The sequence below is a fragment of the Colius striatus genome, chromosome 3 (assembly GCF_028858725.1).
Source record: "Colius striatus isolate bColStr4 chromosome 3, bColStr4.1.hap1, whole genome shotgun sequence".
Taxonomy (NCBI): Eukaryota; Metazoa; Chordata; class Aves; order Coliiformes; family Coliidae; genus Colius; species Colius striatus.
The window spans coordinates 52,048,809-52,068,872 of NC_084761.1; the positions used below are offsets into that span (position 1 = coordinate 52,048,809).

General features: G+C 39.7%; 1 long non-coding RNA gene across 1 annotated transcript in view; it reads left to right on the forward strand.

Moving 5' to 3' along the window:
* Positions 1-4,252: 4,252 nt before the first annotated feature.
* Positions 4,253-20,064, forward strand: part of LOC133625133 (uncharacterized) — a 42,947-nt gene continuing 27,135 nt past the window's right edge. Inside the window, exon 1 of the long non-coding RNA XR_009818447.1 lies at positions 4,253-4,434. This is a non-coding gene — a long non-coding RNA (uncharacterized LOC133625133). The remainder of the gene's footprint in view (positions 4,435-20,064) is intronic.

A 20,064-nucleotide genomic window follows, 5' to 3' on the forward strand; every position in this document is an offset into this window, starting at 1 on the left:
GGGAATAACAAGAATTGTAGCCTGGGGTACTAGGTTTTTTCTCAGCAAGTAGAAATTCCAGAATGAAAGAAAAGCAGAGTTAAGCTTGCTTGGGTGATACCTCTCATTAAATATTTGGTTTAATGATATATTAACATGTGCTTAGAGTGTCAGCTCTCTAGGGCCCCGGTCCTACTTGACTGTGATTACTAAAATATTGTGTATATATTTGGCACACTGTTTTTATTCTGAGAGAATAAATACACAGTCGTTACCGTTTCCTAGTTGCACCACAGTGTTGCACATTAGCAGCATTACTGAATCACTCTCCTGTTCATGATTTTTGGTGTTTAGGTGTGAGGCTCTTTGTGTAGACCTGCAACAGTGGGCTTTCATAGATGTCTTTGTTTCTACTAAACACGATAGCTGTAATGAAAAGCTCTTTCTTCCATGAAACCATCTTTGTTTTTTCCTACTCTACCCTAGTTGCAGAGATATACAGTAAACAGAAAATGAGTTTAAAAAAAACATGCATATGTACCCAGATTAAATCTATTTCTATTCCATGATCAGCAGCAAACTGGCACATTAATAATAAAGCATGCCTCTGCTGTGGGGCAGAGCCGAACTCAGAGGCAGGCTTGTTCTCCTACCTCAGTTGCCAGCATTGCTAATTAGGTAGCTACCATAGAGGGTTGTTTGAGGAAGGGAGTTTGTGTGAGTGAGTGAAAGGGGAAAATTCTTCCCCTTTGCTGAATACAAGAGTACACTGGGTTCCCCTACCATCTGGTTTTCCAGTGTTACAAATTATTTGTTCTCTTATCATTATTTCCCTCTTATCCACAGCTAAGTCCCAGTAAAGGCACCTTGCCTTCAGCTAAGAAAGCAAAAGAAAACAGATAGTCCGCCCTGAAAGTGGTCTGATAAGGATTAGTATAAAAACTGTGCAACTGGCATTCCCCTTCTCCCCTCCCCAGCCTTCCTATGCTCACTCGTGGTTTAATGTTATTTCCTTAGGCAGCAAGTGGTCTAGGACATGGAATACTGAATTAACATTTAAACAGTTGGAAGATACGTGACAGTTAGTGCACACATAGCTTTCACCACGTATCTCCATTCAGTCAACTCTCCTTGGTTTTCTGACTAGTATCCTACTGATTCATTTCAAGAACCAGCCTTCTTGAAGAATATTTGTGGCCTTTTCTTGTCTTTGACATGATGGAATTCTTTTCCCAGAAATGGGATTATTTTCTAGGAAAGTAAAATTACTTACAACTGACATGAACGCATCTTGCTGAAATGTTGGAGGTGATGTTTTCCAGGATGTTGGATGACTCTGTTCTTCAGGGTTGTTATAAATTAAAGAGAAAGATTCCTCACCATGACTTCTCTCAACATAACAATGAATTGGACACTGATATGATACAACTTTCAACTAGAATTTGCTAGTCTGTTGGTGTACTCGTGTACATAAAATTTAATGGTTTTAGTATGCTTACCTTGAGCTGTCTTGCTTTCAGGCATTCATATGTGCAACTGGCTTAAGGCATCTCAGAAGTGAAGGCAAAGTTGTGATTCTCTGCTCTGAGGACAAGGGCCAGGTGAGGAAAACCATTGTTACTGCAGGCAGAAGAGAAGCACTGATGAGAGCTACCCTCCCTTCCCTCTCCAGGTTACTACTGCCTACATACTCCAGCCCCTTCCTTGCTCAGTATGGCAGGAGCAGTTACCAGCATAGCTGTCATAGCCAGAGGTGAGGTCAAGTGGGAGCTGGAGCTATATGGCTTCTTCCAGCATCATGGTAACTTACAAGGACCAGCTACTTTTCCTGTGGGTAGAAACAGCCCTCCATAAGCAAACATTTACCCTGCAGTGGAAGAAGGGAATTTATTGTAAAGCAACAACAAATATCTAATAAGTGACTTGTAATTTTTAGTGTAATGGTTTGGCTTAGTTTTGCCTAACATCTCTAAAGAGTCAAGCTAATGTAGTCCTTTAAAGTCCTTGAAGTAATGGTTCAAAATGGCCAGTAATTGCTGAATGACAGGGAGGATTTATTTTTTTTCTACCCCAGTCTCCCTACTAAATATTTGTTTCTGCTTCTTGTTGTTTGCATGATGTCTCATCAAGTAGTAGTTGTGGGCTGACTAAACAAGACATGTCATAAACTGCTGGGGAGGGAGGTTTCCTCAGAAGTTGTGAAGGTCTCTGCATAGCTGAATTGATAGCTAAGCTTCACATTCCAAATCTGAATGCAAGATCCTGATTTTTCCAGGGTTCTGAGCAGCTGTTGATCCTTAACAGTTTTGATACCCAGACCAGCTGTATGCATGCCTAAGTAGGACTGTATTGACCTTTTGTGGTTAATGATATTACTGTTGTTTTCAGAGTGTACCTTACTTGCATATGTTCTTAGATGTGCATCTGTTGAGTTTAGGAACTGGAAAAGTAAGTGGTTTTATACCTGCCCATGAGTTGTACTCTTTGAGCATGGAGGTAGAAGGAGAGCGTGCAGTCTGCATTGTTTTTGCTAATTTAAAGGAAGAAAATCTCTGAAGAAGCTGAAGTGAGGATGAGTGATTTTCTGAACTTCTGCATATTCAGTTACTAGTAGGTAATTCTTCTGAGAATTTCTTGGATGTATACCTACTTGTGGATCTTTAACTCCAGATGCTAGTTGAGAAGAGTACTAATTAAACAACGACTATCCTTCCAAACTGTCCCTCTTGAGAAATTTCAAATCCAAAGCTGCACAAAGAAAGCACCAAGGTGCTAATTTCCCCAACAAAAATGTTGCTTAGCGCTGCCTAAGCCTCCAATCCCAACATTCCTATAAAATGAGGTTTATTTGAAAAAGAATTCTGAATAAGAGATGATACTTAGGATTACATAGTAATCTGTTACTGATGCTACAAACTAATCTGTGTAACTTCATAGAGACTTGCCTTTCCTAGACAGTGATTTAACATCTTTAAATCAAGTTTATATAATCTAGTTTCCCCATGTAATGGATGTGGTTTGGGGAAGAGCACTGATAAAAGCTTTGCATTGATTGAAATGGAAATTCTAAACCACCTTCAGCAGAAGTGTAGATATAGGATGTAAAACCACCTGGTCCCTGTAGAACTCAATAAGATGCAAGCCAGTTATTAAACCTTTTAGTTCATCTATTCCCTCTGCAGATTTTATGGCTATTACAAAGACTGTCTTTAGGGCTAAGTGCTAAAGAGACTTTTACCCCAAATGCTATTCAATCCTGTATCTTGAATGTGGAGATTATAGGAGGGACAGAGACCACTTGTGAACATGTGGGGAACAGGTGCATGGCCAGCACTCTCCCCCACTATAGCCCACAAGAAATTCTGTAAAAATCTCTAAGTAGCAAAACCATGAAAGAACTGCCATGCTAAAACAGTAAATTTACAAATAGTGATGGCTACCATGTTTAAAGAAAATATTTTTTAAGAATAGATAATATGAAAGGATTATGTAGTTAGCTGCAGTCAGCTAGTGGTTGACTAAATGAAAATATCTTCTGCTATGATGGTTAAGTAACTCCAAACAGTCCATTGCTAAATACTAATATTTTGGAGGGGCTTCTCCCTGTCCTGAGCAACCATCTTTGTGCATGGTCTGCATTCCACAGGAGGCACTGTGGGCCAGGAGCAGGGATTTCAGGGTGCAGCAGAGAATCAACCGGGGTGGTCACAGGAAAAAGTAAGAGGTTTCTGTTGTCAGAAACTGCAGCAGTGGTTTGCGAGAGTATCATAATACCCAAGTGGACCATACAAAAATCTTTGTCCTTTGATTTCCCTGAGGGCTTATGGAAGAAAATGAATCAAGTAGAAGCATGTGGGAATTACATTCCCTCACTCAGAAAGGATCTGTGTTTCTGACATCAATTTCCTTCCCCACACCCAGATAAAAGCAGGTATTGAGGAAATAGCTGTGTCATCTCCTTCTCTAACAAGATGACCAGGCCAGCATGGTTTAACTGACAGCCCATGGGAAGCTTTTGCTACCCTGTTGAATACTTTACTTTCCCTGGAGCAGAAAGCAAGCTGTCTCATCAAGAAATGCAGCTGAGGGGGTGCCATCCTCCCTCCTGTGCTTGTTCAGCCTAACAAGGAGTGTCAGGTGGTGACGGGGAAGGCATGAGGAGAGTGATAAGGAAGGGGCTGTTGCTGCAAAAGGAAGTTTCACAATCTCTAGGGTGGTAGCAACAATCTGCCCATGTCTTAGTGGCCAAGAGAAGACTTCCTTGTAGGTAACAGTAAACATGTCTGATTAGTCAGAACTATTTCAGACATACAATGAGTGCACCTGTTAGGCATTTCTTGTGATGGTCTCGTGAGGATTGTGCGTTTCTAGGTTTCACATCTTGTCACTGAGAGGCAGCAGAAGTTTTGGCCCAGTACAGACAGTCTCATCTAGCCTTAAGGAACCCTGAAGACTGTAAGTACCTGACTGATAGAGTGCTTGATAGGATAAGTGAAGCTGTGCAGAGTGACAGCACTGTTTCCACAGTGTGTGGGTGCATGTATGGAGTGTTCAAAGGGCAGAATGTACCTGTCAATGTTGGGGATACCAGAAGTGCTGTTTCAGATTTACTCTTTCTTCCCCCTGCCCTAGACACTCCCACTGGCAAGTAATGTAGCCAGGCAATTGTTTTGGCTGCTAGGAAGCCCTCCAGGCTTTTCTGCAAACCCTGCCTCTTCATCTGAATCAGCTGAATAACAAGTTATTTTTGTACCTGGGTGCTAACATTGGCTGCCGATAAAACGATCACAAAAGTGCTGAGGAGACAGTCTCATCACCAGCGGTACCTTAGGAAAGCACTGGATATGCTTGTTGGTCAAACATCTCTTTGTCATTTTAGCAATGTGTGATATTAATAAGACCCAGTAATATTTCCAGGTTGTGTGCTAATATGTCCTAGGTCAATAATGTACAGAGAACTTTCTTTTGCCCAGAAAAGGATAGTCAGGTATCTGCAGGTTTTTTTTTTCTGTGTCAGTTTGCTTCTGGGCTGATAAGAACCTAAAAGATGTGTTTTCATGCTAGGGGAAAAGAATTTGACTGTAGTTCTGTATCAAGATACTTTAGGACTGAGCCTGTAATTGCCAGTTTAGATTTTCCTTATCAATTAACAATTTCTGTGTACTGTGAACTTTTTGTATGAGATCTTGTAAGGTGATTTCTGTTGATAAATGTTGGCAGTGATTCACCAAGTGTGTACAGTAGCTATTCCAAGATTTGAGTTGGTTTCTTTTTTTAATTATGTAGACTTACTTATTACCAGCATTCTGCCTTATTTGGAAAGCTCTACCTAGCAAAAGAGCCAGGGGGTAGTCAGGTAGATACTATGGCAAAACTAATGCTGCTAATGCAGAAATTGAAGATTTTCTATAGTTGCTGTGGACCTACTGAGTCACTACATACAAAGCTTGAGCTTTTGCTGTCTTGCATATTGTTTATACCCTGTAAAGAGGTAGTCTAAGTGCTACCAAATCAGAGTGGAAGCATTTTGCACTTGAGTTTGTTCAGGTGTGAAGCAGTGCTGGAGGGAGGAGGAGGCTCTGGAGAATATAGCCATCAAATTCAATCATTATCTGTGAGAAGAACAGACGCTGCAGTCTAGAGGCAGGCAGGAGTGTGAACTGATGTGGTACACGTTCATCACAGTATGCTGCTGATATTACTTAAAATCCTGACTTACAGGCACGCACTTCCTCAATGCTCCTAAACAGTGCAGTGCTGCTCAAACTGTGTGATGGGCAAATGGCTTCAGGTGTGGACAAGCATACTCATATGCTGTGGTCTCACACCTGCAGGTTTTTGAGTGTAGTCCCCTAGAGAGGAAAAATTAGTCTGTTAACTAATGTCACCACAGAGTACCCAACATTTCATAGGCATTAAAATACTTGTACACTGTGGCTTTCTGGCTGTGTTCCAGCTTTTACTGGCAAATACTTCCTTCACATTAGCTATCTTGTAATACACTACTTTTGCAAGAACCTGGTGATGCTAAATCTCAGTGTTGTTGGATTTTACACTTCTTTGCTACATATATTGAAAATATGCTTGACAGACAATCAAACAGAATAAAATGGTTATTCTGGTTAAGTACTTTGTGCCAGAAAGGACTGAATCCTCTTACTTATTTTGTACCAAGTTAGACGCTGGTGCTGTGCTACTATGTAGGCAACCATTATGCACCCACAAACACAGCTTGCATAAACAGTCCTGGTGATTGCAGTCATGTTTATAGAGAGGAGGGGAGTTACATTGTGTATTGCAGTATTTGTCTCCAAAATCTTGCAGAGATATGCTGGAAAGGCTTAAATGTCTTGTGAGCAGGGTGGTACTTGTGATAGTGATCGGAGCTTATCTGTAGTTCCATTTAGTCGAAGAAATCAAGCTTAAGATGTGGTGCTGGCTGCTTATAGTACAACTGTGTCTTGATGTTCTCTTTCTCACAGACTACCGAATCACAGGACAAATTCAAATTTGATCATTAAAGCTGTACAAAAAGGTTAGGAGAATAGATATACAATATGAGCAAAATAATCATCATAGCAGAATGAGAACATGAGCTCACCTTCCTGATCAGTTGTGTTTTTCAGGAGCTTTGTTAAATGCAGGCTTACATTTCAGATGATACAGTTCATCCTCTCTGAAAAATCAAGGGCTTGTAAATTTGCCTTAAGATAGACATCTCAAATCAAGACTTTCAAGATACCAATGTTCCTTATAATTTTTTGAGCCTGGGAGAGATAAGGGCTCCTTTTATGTAAATCACTATCCTGTGAGTCTCTTTGGGCCTTTGTGTTGATGAGAGATATCTCAAATGTCTATCTGTCCTGGACAAGCCTCTTGCTTTCTCTAGTCTAATTGACCTTTTTTTTTCCTTTCTTCTCACAAGACTGTAGACTGCCCAGAAGCTTCTTTGCAGGGTATGATTTTTCAATCCTTCTGATTCTAGTAAACAAATGGAGGAATAAACATCCTAAGGTAATACTGAATTATAACAGATCGTTGTAATAAAAACTTTCTATTTTCCTCTTTGGAGGAAACACATTCTTGATAGGGAAGTGTATCTCACAAAATGGTTTGAGGATTGCTGTTTGAACTTGGTATAACTAGACATATGCAAAATTGTATAACACTAGAACTGTTCTCTACTTAGGTGAGACTAATATTATTAAAAGTGAATAAATTATAAAATGAACATCCTGTTGCCAGGTCGACCACATTCCTTATTTGTGCATATTACCGTGTGTATGAGAAGGATACTCTGTAGCGAGGACAGACAAGAGCTGCAAACTCTCCACAGCACTGTGGGAGGGAAAGGTTGTGGAAAATAACGCCTTTAGCAAAAGTGACCTAAACCCTTCATTCTCTGTCACTCTGTGTACATGTCAGTGAGAAAGAGGGAAAATTATTGGAAGGATAAAAAGAGAAAGTTCTCTTTCTTAATTAATTGTATTTCCATTTCCTGAGGATGCACACAACCTATTTCTGTGTGTTTTCTTGGATTTCACTGGTGATGAGAGACAGTGGATCAAAGATACTGCCTCACTTAAACTGCCCTCAATCTTTTTGTGTTTACACTAGATAATCTGCTGCCTTTCCAGGTTTTTACTTTAATCTTGTTAAGGGGGGGGGGGGGGGGGGGTATGTCTTCATTACTAACCTTTGTGTGAAACCTACTTGCTACCCAAATAAAACAAAAAAAGAAAAGGAAGTTGTGATTTTTTTTTTTTTCCTGTTGGCACCATCAAGCAAAAGGTTGTGTTGTTATGCAGAAAAAGTGTAGTAGTCAAAGTCTTTGCCCCTTCTAGGGTGATGGTATTGGAAGTGTACAGAGCAGTTGTTCATCTTTGTGAGAAACAGAGTTTTAAACAGAATGTTTAAAGTGAGTCAGTTGCACCATTAAACCTAGAAAGTGCTTATCTGGGGAGTGTGTCCTGGATCCTATTGGCACTGATTTTCAGAAAATTAGGTATGATTCTAGCTCTCATTTCCCATGTGCACAAGAGCTAGGAATACTGTGGTAGAGAAAAAATGCTAATGCTTGAAACAGAGACAGTACCTGTCTCTTTTCAGCAGGTTTTCTTACAGCCTATAAAAAGTTGCACAAATGTATTTCAAAGGAAGTCTTGCTCAGTCCTTTAATGATGCAAACCAAGATAAGTTTTGAAAGTTAGCCTTCCACATAAGTACAGATTTGGGTTTTTTTTTTCTGCTGAGTGCCCAGTAGTTCTTCATTTAATCTACAGATGACTACTATATGCTCAGCGTCTAAGGAAATCGGGACACTTACATAAGTACCTATGTGCAGATATAAGTCTGACAGGCACCAAATTTTGAAAGTCTTGCAACCAGTGTTGATGGTTGAGAAATTTTGGTTAATTCCTTGGGGCTGCAAGATGGAACCGTTGATATAAAACACTTGTTTTCTAGCTGGCAGTGATTTTATGAAAAGTGTCCGTTAATCTTTTCTACCCTGGTGTGTCTGATTTTCCTTCCCTTGTTTCACAAGATATTTTTTTCATTTGGCTATGGTGAAATCAAGCCTAGAGTATTGTGGTATCATGTGCAGCAGCTGCTCCCATATCAATTGCTGTTCTATTTGCATAAGCCAGAACAGAATTGAAGTACTCTTCTTTACACCAAAGATTTCTATTTTGGTGAGGAGGAAAAGAAAATCAACAACTTGTCTTATACATTTAGAAACCTGTAGTTTCATCTTTACAAAACAAAGGGGAATGATGGCTTTTGCAGACATAGTACAAGGCAGAACCCAGGGGAAACCTGAGGTATTTTATTCTTTCTGAAATGGAAATTGCAGTGAGGACGGGCCATTTTTTTCTATACATGAAAGTTCTGTCTTTTTTTCTTTCACTGAGCTCTGAAGGTAGTAATACAGTGTTTGTCTTATGTTTAGGTTAAGCACATGATTGGCATTAAGTGTTCAAGTGTGTATGTTTCTTTTATCTCCCACAAGTACTGTTTTCCCTCTTTCTGTTAAGTCATGTTCTGTATTTATGCAACCTAGAAAAGGCTTTGTGTTCTTAATCTTGTTATCTGCTTTCTCAGCATTTGTTCATTTTTCAATTGCCTGTGAAAGTGGAAAGGTTAAGATACAACAACTGGGCTCTGAGATGGCAGAATCTTTGTGAAACTGCTGCTTACATTGTCTTCTCAATTTGCCTTTTGTTCTATACACTTCAACTTTAGGATAGTGACATACTATGATAGATATAGATCTTATATTCTTTTATAGATGCACATAGCGTGTTCGTGGAACTGATTAGACTTATGGTATATATAAGCAAGATAACGGATGTGCTAACCTGTAAAATAGATGACAATGCTATTAGGTTGAAAAATGTGAACTAGCATAACTTATTTGATACATAAAGTGTCATGAAATTATCCATATCCTTTTTACTGAGTATACTATAAGAGTGCACGTATACAACGTTTTGCTGATGTACCAAGGTCTTTGTTTTGATACCCAGAAGTGTTTGGGCTTTGATTTGCTTCCCTGTGTTCTGTCACGGCCTGTTATAAAGCTTTGGGTAGAGAATGTTCCCAGTAAAACAAATTAGATCTGCAGACTGTGTGCTTTTACTAATTATTTTACATATTCTCCTTTAGATGGATACTTTTCAGGTTGGTCTTACTCTTATGGAAAATTGTCTTGATAGATGAGTAGCTCAGAGCAACATCTGTAATTTATGGATATAGAAAACGCGTGCAGTCTCTCACTGTCTTTACAGATGTGCTTTAGGGCAAGTGAGATGTTCAGATAATGGAAAGGGGGAGTGTTAATAAATCTCAGTCAGGAAGACAGTACTTACATCTTTTCTTTAAAATAAATTCAAAGCTGGATTCTAAATTACATTTTTAAACCTCACTGGTGCTTTTTCTTCATACTATCACTATTGTTAAATTGAATGCTAGATAATATGCTTGATGTGTAATTTAAAAATACAAGTAATTGGATCGTGAGATTTGTTTCCCAAAACAGAACTAGTAAATCACTCAGACACCATAAAAATGTAGACTAGTACTTTTGATTAGTTGTTGGGATCACTTAAGTTGCTATCAGTGTTTGTTTCAGAATTAGGGAAACTATTACTGTACATTGGGAAAATTGACTGCTGCAGTATTAATAACATTATTGTAATCTATAAGAACTGTGAAGAAAATGAACAACATAGAAATTGCTGCTCTGGAACAGACCAGTGATCCGTACAGTCTTGCATCCTGTCTCTGACAGTAACCAATATGTGATGATTCAGAGGAAGAAATACACGCAGCCAATTGTGTTATAGTGTACCACAGAGGGAAATTTCTTTCTGGTCCCAGATGGTGCTCAGTTTATGCCTTAAAGCATGAGGATTGATAGCCATCGTAAATTTTACCTTAGCTAGTGTAACCAAATTGGATTGCTCCTTATTGTCCATAACTTGCCCTTCACCTGGCCTTCGTAGACCTACAGTCCCATCCCTTATTGCTGGATCCATCACCTTTACGTTTGCTGTTTCAAGCAGATGCAGTAGTGCAATCCAAGGACTTGTGTCACGGTTTTACATGATGTCATACACCATTGTATTTTTCATCAATAACAGCTTGGTTCAATGCTTCTCATTGAATTGAAAATGATACTTTTCTGTGGGGCAGAGCAGACACTTACAGTGAAACTGTAAGTGAACTGAAAGTTCCCTATTCAATCCCCTGCCAAGTTTGATAGCAGCTGTTGCCTATTCTGAACTTGGGAGCCTTGGTCATGGGAAGAGTGTGGCACTGCAATGGCCTGAAATGATCCACATTGTGTTTAGACTATTAGTCTGCAAATCTTGACCTTGGCAGCCTCTGAAGGGGAAGCCAGCATCAGAGCTGATCATCCTGTTCTTTCACTTTCTACATTCTGCAAAACTGATGTTACATATGCACAGCTGAAGACATGTGAGTGCAAGGTTGTTAGAGAAATGAGTATTGTTTTATTGCAGAGCATACGTGAAATTTGGATTCAGATTTATGAAAGTTCCCTGAGTTCAGCTGTCACAGAAACAGAGACCAAGGCCTTTGTATTAAGACTTGGTACATTTAATTTGTTACACACCCATCTAATAAAGCCCTTTCATTTGAGAGGAGCTTTCTGACATCTGATAGTCTACTAATAGTTGTTTATTGCAGACAAAAACTAACTGTATTTTAGGCTGACATTCATGATGCAAGACAGTGCAGGCTTTTGGCACTGTTACATTGATGCTGCTGCCCTTCCAGCTCTTCTTGTATACGGCCTAGTTTGACGAATAACAGCACTTCATGCTTACTGGTTTGTGCATTGCCTTTTAGCAAGTCCTTCCCCGTGTCCAACATAAGGAGAATCTGCAACAGTACTTATGCAATTACTGTTCTTGTCTTTGCTTCTGTGGGTGAAGATCAGTTTCTGACTTCACAGATAATGTTCAAAAAGCAGCAAGCAGTTATCACAGGAAGCAGATTTTGCTCAGCAGCTTACAGACTTGTCATTAGGTGCTGCCTTTCAGCCTTCCAAATGCATGTTCCACCATCATTTGCTGCTCCTTGGGAGATAACTCATGTCTCCTTGCCAAATGACCAATCAAAAATAGGGAATCTGGGTTTCCTGAATGGCAGTGGAACGGCATAGCAATTTTGGGAGAAAAAATTCCCTTTCTCACTGAAGAAGGGAGACCTCACTTTGTTTTAGGCTCCTTTGATATTACTGCTGATGAGTCTTCCGGAGAGATCATCTAGACTTTAAATCAGCAGGAAGAAATAGCCCTTTTGTTGGTTGGTAAGGGGCAACATTTCATGTGGCCCATCTGTGAACCTCAGCTGATCAAATTCAGTAGAAATTGTCCTTGAGTTGTCGGGCAGTATGAGCCAGTATGACCTGGCACATTGCCTCCTCTTTTATAGCACAGTCCAGTTCTACCGGCACTGCAGTAGTTGGATGCTCACTTGAAGTTGTGAGATGCTGTATATTAGTGAGGAAGTCTTACTTTGTCCTGTGAGGGAAGGATCTTGTGGGGGGTGATATACTGCTGCCTAAGTGTTGGAAAAGGCTCCTGTTGTCCTGGACTTCCACAGGCAGGGGTGGTCCTCAGGGGCTTGTGTGGTTATGTCCCCTCATTCCATTTTCCTTTTCTCAGCTGAGAAACAGGACTGTAGCCAGAGAGGCTATTTCAGGTGAAATTCTCCTGAAGCAACCTTTAGATTTTCTCCCCTAATTCTTCTCCTTTCTCCCAGATCATAATGGTTCAGCAACAGGGCAGCCCACTCGGAGCCATCTGGCTGTGCAACTGAAAATCTGGATGCAGCAGTCTCTGCATTCAACAACTGCAGAGGGACAGTGTTTGCTTGCAGCCATGCTGTCTGACAATGGGAAAGAGGTATTTTTTGCAGAAGATAAATGAAGTTCTATATAACAGCAGATGAACTGGAAAATTCAACTGGAACAATCTCAAATCCCAGATTTCCTTACGCTTCTTGGGTCTTCTATAGAGGTCCACAAAGCATTTTCTAATAGTGTATAGGTGTGATTCCAAAGTAGTTGCAGTCAGTGAGATATAACAGTTTAAGGTCAAGAAATAAAAGGAAATCAGCTCTGTGATTATTCACATTTTAGACTAACATTATTTACACACAAGAAAAAAAACACTTTTAAGCTTTCAGTGTGCAAATTGTTCACTAAGTAAATCCAACATTTCCATAAAGCTCTTTCATTTGCTTTGTGATACACTTTACCTTGGTCTTAAGTGTCTCTCATTCCTCCTCATTTTAATTACCTTTTTTAATATTCATTTACAAATTTCAAAATTCAGAGATCCCTGGGCCATAGTTTTAAGAGGAAACCATGTTTCTGTATTGAATGATTGCAGAAGGTTCTGGATTTGCATTAACCTCCACATCAAGTCTCACAATTCAGCTTTGTCTCCCATGCTTGTCTGAACTTTGTGATACTAAAGAATGAGTGCTCAGATGAAAAGGGTATGGGAGGTTGTTGAACTCCCAGGCTACATCATGGGTTGGGGAAAGTCCTGTAAGTGGCACTTATACAGCTGGAATAAGACATGCATGCCCCTGCCTACCAACTAGTAGTGCTATGTTTGGCTGTGAAGAAGCTGGGAGAAGCTGCTGTACCCTGGAGCACCCTGGATTGTGGGAGCTGCCAGGGCTGTGTTCAAGGGACAAAAACTTTAAAATTCTGAGCTCCCCTTGGTAAATTCTTGCCTACTTCAGGCAAATGAAGACAAGCAAAATCTTCCTTTCCTGTCCCATGAGATCTTTTTGCCCCTGTTGACCTCTGCATCTGATGAGGGTTGTTTTGATCCAACAGCCCCTCCTCATCACGGAGGCAAATTCTTTCCTCTGGAGTTAGGAAGTCTCCTGGTTCCCATTGACCTCAGGGTTCAGCTCTGCCATAGGAGTGAGATGCTGCAAGTCAGCTGTGAGGGCATCTTTCAGCTGTCCGAAGCAGTGCCCTCTTGGCCCACCTGTTCAGCAGTGCTGCAGGAATCCCAGAGCCACAGCAGCTCCTGATACATTTCAGAAAGCTGCCTGAGCAATACCCAACATGTCTTAGCTTGTATCCCACATGGCTCTGCTAGCCTCAGAGTGAAATGGTGGGGTAGCATAATTGCCAAATTCAGGCTGGGCTTTCTGGGGAGGCCAATGCAGTGATGCCGAATGAGTTAACATATGCGCACAGAGTGGTTTTTCAAAGCACTATGAGGAACTTTCCTGCTAGGTAAGGTAAGAGAGCTGCTGTTTTGCATCATGTCCCAGCCAGAGCTGTGAGAAAGAAAAATGGATTCTTTCTCTCGCTGATGCATATTAACCTCCCTTTGCAAGGATGAGACTCGTGGTGGCAATGTCTGGGCACTGTGGATTACCCAGGAGAGCGTGTATTGTGCAGGCATCAAATTTCAGCAGTGCTGGATTTTGTTTGGGATTTTTTTTCTGCAGCGTAACAGCCATGTTAAATTGATTTACATGAGCCGTGGAAGCTGTTCAATGGGAAGAAGGCTAATTGTCCCTTCAGTCCACTCTTCTCCTGTCCCTGCATGCATCCAGGGAATCTCACACCTCCCTGTAATCCCAGAAATATATTCACACAGTGAGGTGTGGTTTGTGTCTGATGTGCAAAATGGTGGTTCTTTGTAATCTTCCCTATATGTGAACACAGGAGGCCAAGCCTCATTTTTGTTTGGCTTCTCCCTGAGTGCTATTGAATGATCTTATTGTGCAAAATAACCATGAATGTCAATCTCTGGTATTTCACCTCAGAATTTAATAGTACTTTCTGGAGACAGTCTCCTTCAACTGTCAAAGCTGTAATACCACTGAGCGGTCAGGCCTGGAGGGGGTTTGCGGAATGAGCTGCTCTGCATAGGTGCGATCGTGATGTCAGGCCCAGGCAAACTGAACTAAACACACATTGGAATTTGCTGTCAAAGTTAAATGTCCTTTCAGGAAAATGACTCCCTTTGTTTCTTTTCCTTCAATTTTCCTTCACTTCTCTTTAATCCTTTGTGGCAAATCTGTATCTGTGTGTGTAGTTACTGGCTGCCAGAAACTCCCCTTCAGGAGGAATAAAGGAAACCCACCCATCCCCAGCACAGTTGCTTGCATGCTATTAGAGGCAACCGAGATTTGATGGCAGTTGATAGTAAGAGGTGCTGTATGATTCCTAAGTACTTGTTAACAATGATAAGAGGGGAGTCAACAATGTTAGTGCTATATTTAGTATCAAAGTGTGGATAGTGTGAAGCTATTTTCCTTAACAAAGTTTAACTCTTAAAAGTATTTAACGTTAATAGCCAGATGTATCTTAAGACCATGATAGTTTATTAATTTGTTAGCTATGATGTTTTTAAACCAGGCATCACAGCTAAAGAGCACGGTATGTGCCATGCTTAGTCACCTATACTGACAGGGGAAGGTCTGTTACATTTGTTCTCATTAATGCCTTGGGTTCTGTTGGAATAAACCATGCACAAAAGCCTTTCCTTTCATCATCCCAGAATGGTTCTAGAGAAGGTTTGCATATCTTTTGATTCACTACTCCATCTTTGTCAGTGTCATTTCCTAAGACACCAGAGTTCCTGTGAGACTGTCCTCTAATGCGGTGAAAGCATTAGCACTCGCTAATCTCTTCTAAATTGCCTCTCACTGCTTTTGATTTCTGAAATGTGATAAAGTAAATAAAATTGCAGGCTTTGCTTGCTTCTCTGGTATTCCATGTTTATCGCTATTATTTACTTTATTTATAAACAAATGTAGGCCAGCACATTCATGCACATTCAATTGAAAGTGTCAGCTTGAGTCGCCTGCTGTTGCAGGGTATATTATATCCAGCACCACCATTAATGCAGTGACTCTGTTTTCTAATGGATAAGACACCTTGAATACTTTCTCCTTTTGCTCCCTGTCACTGCAGCACTGGCAGGCATCACTAGTGCATGAAGTGCATTTTAATCTTAGACCTCCTTGGTGGTATGGAATGACAGAGGGTACTGCATCATGTGGGTTGGGTTCCTTATCTTCAGATGCTTCAGATTGGCTTTTCTGAAACCAAATTGTCATAGTACCTAAGAAAATGATGCTAATTTTCAGCCTAATAGGCAGTTTACACTTCTTTTATTCTTGTGTCAGATATTTGTGTGCTTTTTTTCCTGACTCTGTTCAGATTACAAATAACATCCCAGTCACCTGTGAAACTAAACATCTCAGCTTCTCTGTCCTTCTGTTGTAAGATATGTGCTTTTGGATTAGTTCTGGCAGCACTTCTCTGCCCTGTTCCAGTTTGTGAATCTCTGTCTTGAATGTTGAAGACATTATCACCTTCAGTTTTTGAAAGAAAGCCCTTGTATAGTGGCATTAATACTTTTCTATCTGCTGAAAATGCCTTGATTGATGCTTCCCAACATTACATTTGTCTCTTTCATAACTGACTCTTACAGACCTTACATCCTCTACCTTAGTAATTTCTTATTGATGAGCTCTCAGCTTATTGCAGTAGTTTTTTGCAGTTAGCTCCCAAGTGCAGAATCACAATATTTTTTGTTCATCTGGGACTCATTTCACATTTCTATTATTCTTATTATCAAATAAATCAGTTCCTTTTTGGGTACTTATTGTATGCCTCCCCTATGCTGACAATGACACCCCACATCACTGACTCTCATTAGCCCACTTGTTTATGCCAAGATTATTAAAGAAAGCGCTAAACTGTACTTATCCTTGAAGAACTCCAGTAGCCAAGGTCCCTGCTGTCTGACATTCTTCCCTCTAATACTTCTTGCTGCTATTTTTCCTTCACCAAGCTGCCTACCTACTTTCAAAATTGAAAAATGGTTTCCACTAGAAATGTTCTGCTGAAGTCCACTTGTATAATACTGACTGAATTGTCTTTGTATAAAACATGGATTATCTTATCATGTGAGCCTGGTGAACTCTTTGAATTTTAGCCCACTTTGCCTCTATGTCTATGTCACTAGTAACCTTTCTTTCAAAATTTCTTCTAAATTTTCCTTTACTCCTGAGGTCAGGCTTCCAGGGCTGTATTCAATTATATTACTTTCTTATTCTCAATGTAGGCGTTACATACGCTGTTCTCCAGTCAAATTATATCACTTCTAACTGGATAGACTTGCTACAAGACCACAGCAGACCATTATTTCTGTGAGGGATCTTTAATATTGAGCTGCAAAAAGGTTTAGCTTTATTTTCTGAAAGGAACTTTTAACTGTGGTGAGGTGGGAGAGCTCAGTTGTGTGCTATGTGGGTGAGAAATCCTAGGCTGGTTTTTTTATTATTATTGTTTAACCTTTAGTCTTCTCAATGTATGCATTAGTTTTCATTTCAGTGGCTGTTTACAAAAATAAATGTTGGAATAAGAATGGAAGCAAAGTTAATAATACAGTGGTTTCCATTAAAAAAAAACAACTTGTCATTATATATGAGAAAGGGAAATGACTTTGGTATCTCACTTTTCACCACCTGAGTTTGTAATGGAAATTGAGAAGCACTGAAATAATATTCTTAAAATGCTGTTTTCATTTTGATAGGGCTGTCATTTTCTTGCCTTTTAACAGTTCTTGAGCACCTGTCAGATATCTTGAATGTGACCTGACATGCCAGAACACGTTATAATTTTTGATTACCGTAGTGAGTACGATGATAAATGATGTCAGCCATGTGTTCATTCACAAATTGTGGTCAGCAGAATGTAGTCTTTGTATCAGTAATTTAATGACTTTGATGGCGAATGCTTTCTTTTTCTTTTTTCTTTTTCCTCTTCTTTGCTTGGAAAAACTTTTTCTCTTTTTAAGAAAAAAAGCTGTGCTGATCTTAAGAGATCCAAGTGGTGGGGATGTGCACTCCTTTGCATTCATTTGTATTGTAGCACTAGTACCTCGATGTTCCCTGGTATTATGTGAGGAGTTGATGCTCAGGCAGAGATGTGGAAAGGAAAACATGTACAGTTGAGTCACTGGTAGTACATCTGTGAAGGTGTCTGGTAATAAGCTGACAATAGGGGAAGCTGTCACTAAGTAGTCCCACTGTGGACCCAAGGATGTTCTTTGGTTTCACTCCACCTTCCATTTTAGTTTTCACTTTGCTGCATGGGGATTTTATGGATGATGGGCCTGTTTTAAGAGGCAGTTTTACTCAGTTCAACTGCACATTAATATAGTAAGTAAAATTAGGCCTATTTTGGTTCATGTTCCTGTTCCTTGTATAAACATCCTTGAGCCAGAGAATATCCACATCTAAGAAAACGTCCACATGAGCTTTTGGTGGCTTTTCCAGAGCTTTTAAACATAGGGGAAAAAACCCCAAATAACACAATAAAATCTTAAATATGATTATCAAGTGGTTTGAATTGTGTGATCAACTCTAGAATAATAAACATTTATAGGAGAAATGTACAGGCTTTGGGTAGAAAGTGAAAAAAGATTATTTGTAATAACTTCTCAGCCCCAAATTTTGCATTGATGTCAGATAAGACATACTAGAAGAATGTTCCTTTACTTTGTTGCTACTGTGTAATGCAGAGCTCATGTATATATTTCATATGTTTTTAAATAAAAGAGACAATTTGATAAATAGATGGCCCAGTCACGCACAGAATGGACAGCTGTACTATCGTTTCCCCATCAGTAACATAGAGTTTACATTCGCATCAGATGCTAATGTAAATGTCTTTACATTTTCCGTTTGCTTAGGTATAAAATTATTTGGGTAATGGATTCTTCATTGCACTATGCCTTGTGGCTGTGCAACTGATTTAATCTGGTACCTTACCTACCATTTTCTATGGTAGGTAAGAAGATTGTATAGTGTAGAACGCTGTAACTTAATAAAATTTTTGAAACCTTGAAAAAGTGTTTTGCCTTCCAGGGATTTCCAACTCAGTTTAAATATTTGCAAGGCTTTGCAGCTAAGTGTTGACAGGGATGTGTAGGTTCTCATCCATTGGGGTATTGCACCTGAGGAGGAAAAGAATAAAAAAGCTACATATTTTTTTTTCTTTAAATCTTTTTTGAAAGATTTCTAATTCTCTTAAGGCAGCACCCAAATGCTCATGCTTTTGTTCCCACTCAGAGGTGACTGGCCATTTCATGTTTCTTGGCTGTGTCCCATGTTTCATTTATGGATCATTACAAGCTATCAACACAATGGATACAAATTGCCTGTAGACCCTGTAGCCTTTGTATAGAATTCAAAAAGACTGTAACTGCAAGGAAGTGTTAGCACTAAGCATCCCAAAAATGTGCTGTACTGTTGCATTCTGGACAAGTACACAAACATCCAGAAAAGCTTCATGTTGTGAAGTCAGACTTCTCTTGCTTCTCTCAGGACTAAAGAGCTGTTAATGGGTTCCAATTCCCTTTGGTACTACAGTTTATTATCACAAAAAGAAATCTGGTAAGTGTAACTGAACTATGTGACAGAGAGATGAACTTACCCTTCTATGTTAATCTTCCTCTGCAGATGTTTTCTCATACTAGTTATAGGAGGGAAGGTAATATATATTATAGGAGGTAGTTTTCTAAATTACCTAAGTGACATAAGATCACAGATTTCATTCAGAATGAACTTGTAGGTCTGAAGTTTTATTTTAAAAACAAACAAATAAATTCCAGTTGTCTGAATTGTTTCCATATCTGCCTAGACTTTTAAGAACAGTGTGATGAATTGTGATTTTCCCCAAAACCCAGGTTCTTTCTTTGTGCACCAGATGGTTGGCAGATGAAACTTCTGTGTTTCTGACTTCTGACACCTCATGAGCCTTAATTCCTGGAGCTGCTAAGCTGCAGATCCTCCATGCTTCAATTCCCACACTCCTCAGCTATAGTCTAGCAGCATGGACTTACTTGAAAGGAAATCCTGAAATTCCTGTTTGGTAGGAAACACAGATAATTTAAATTTGCATTCCTTTAGGGAACAAATGTTCCCTTGCTATGTTCCAAAGGTCTGTATTGTTTATGGAATAGAAACATGGGAATTCCTGCCCATCTATGCTCTAAAGTCTCTTAGATGGAAATCCCACACTGAGTCTTGGGCTGCATTCAGAAAGCATCACAAGCAGGAAGCAGTTATTGCCAGGTTTTCTGTGGTAAGAACGAGAATAATGTATTGATGAGTTAAATTTGAACTTTTGCTTCATTTTTACCATTTATGATCATTATTATTGCCTACTCTAGAATAATTCTCAGAGTTTGGCCTACAGCTACAACTGCTATGTTCCATCTGTTGCAGAGAAGCAAATTTGAGCAGGCAGAAAAATACCATCCCAACTCAGCCTATGTATACTACATCAAGGCAAATACTTGCCACTTTTCAGGATAAGAAAATTACTCTGGAAAAAAAAGGTTCTCTATATCTGCTCATCTTGGGTGATTCTGTGGCAGGTGGTGTGATTCAGAGAAGGCTCTTATGCTTGCTGATGCATTAGCTGAATCAAATAAATCTCCACTGATTTTACTAATACAGTGGTACAAATGATGGAAACTGCCTAAGGCCGTATCTGTT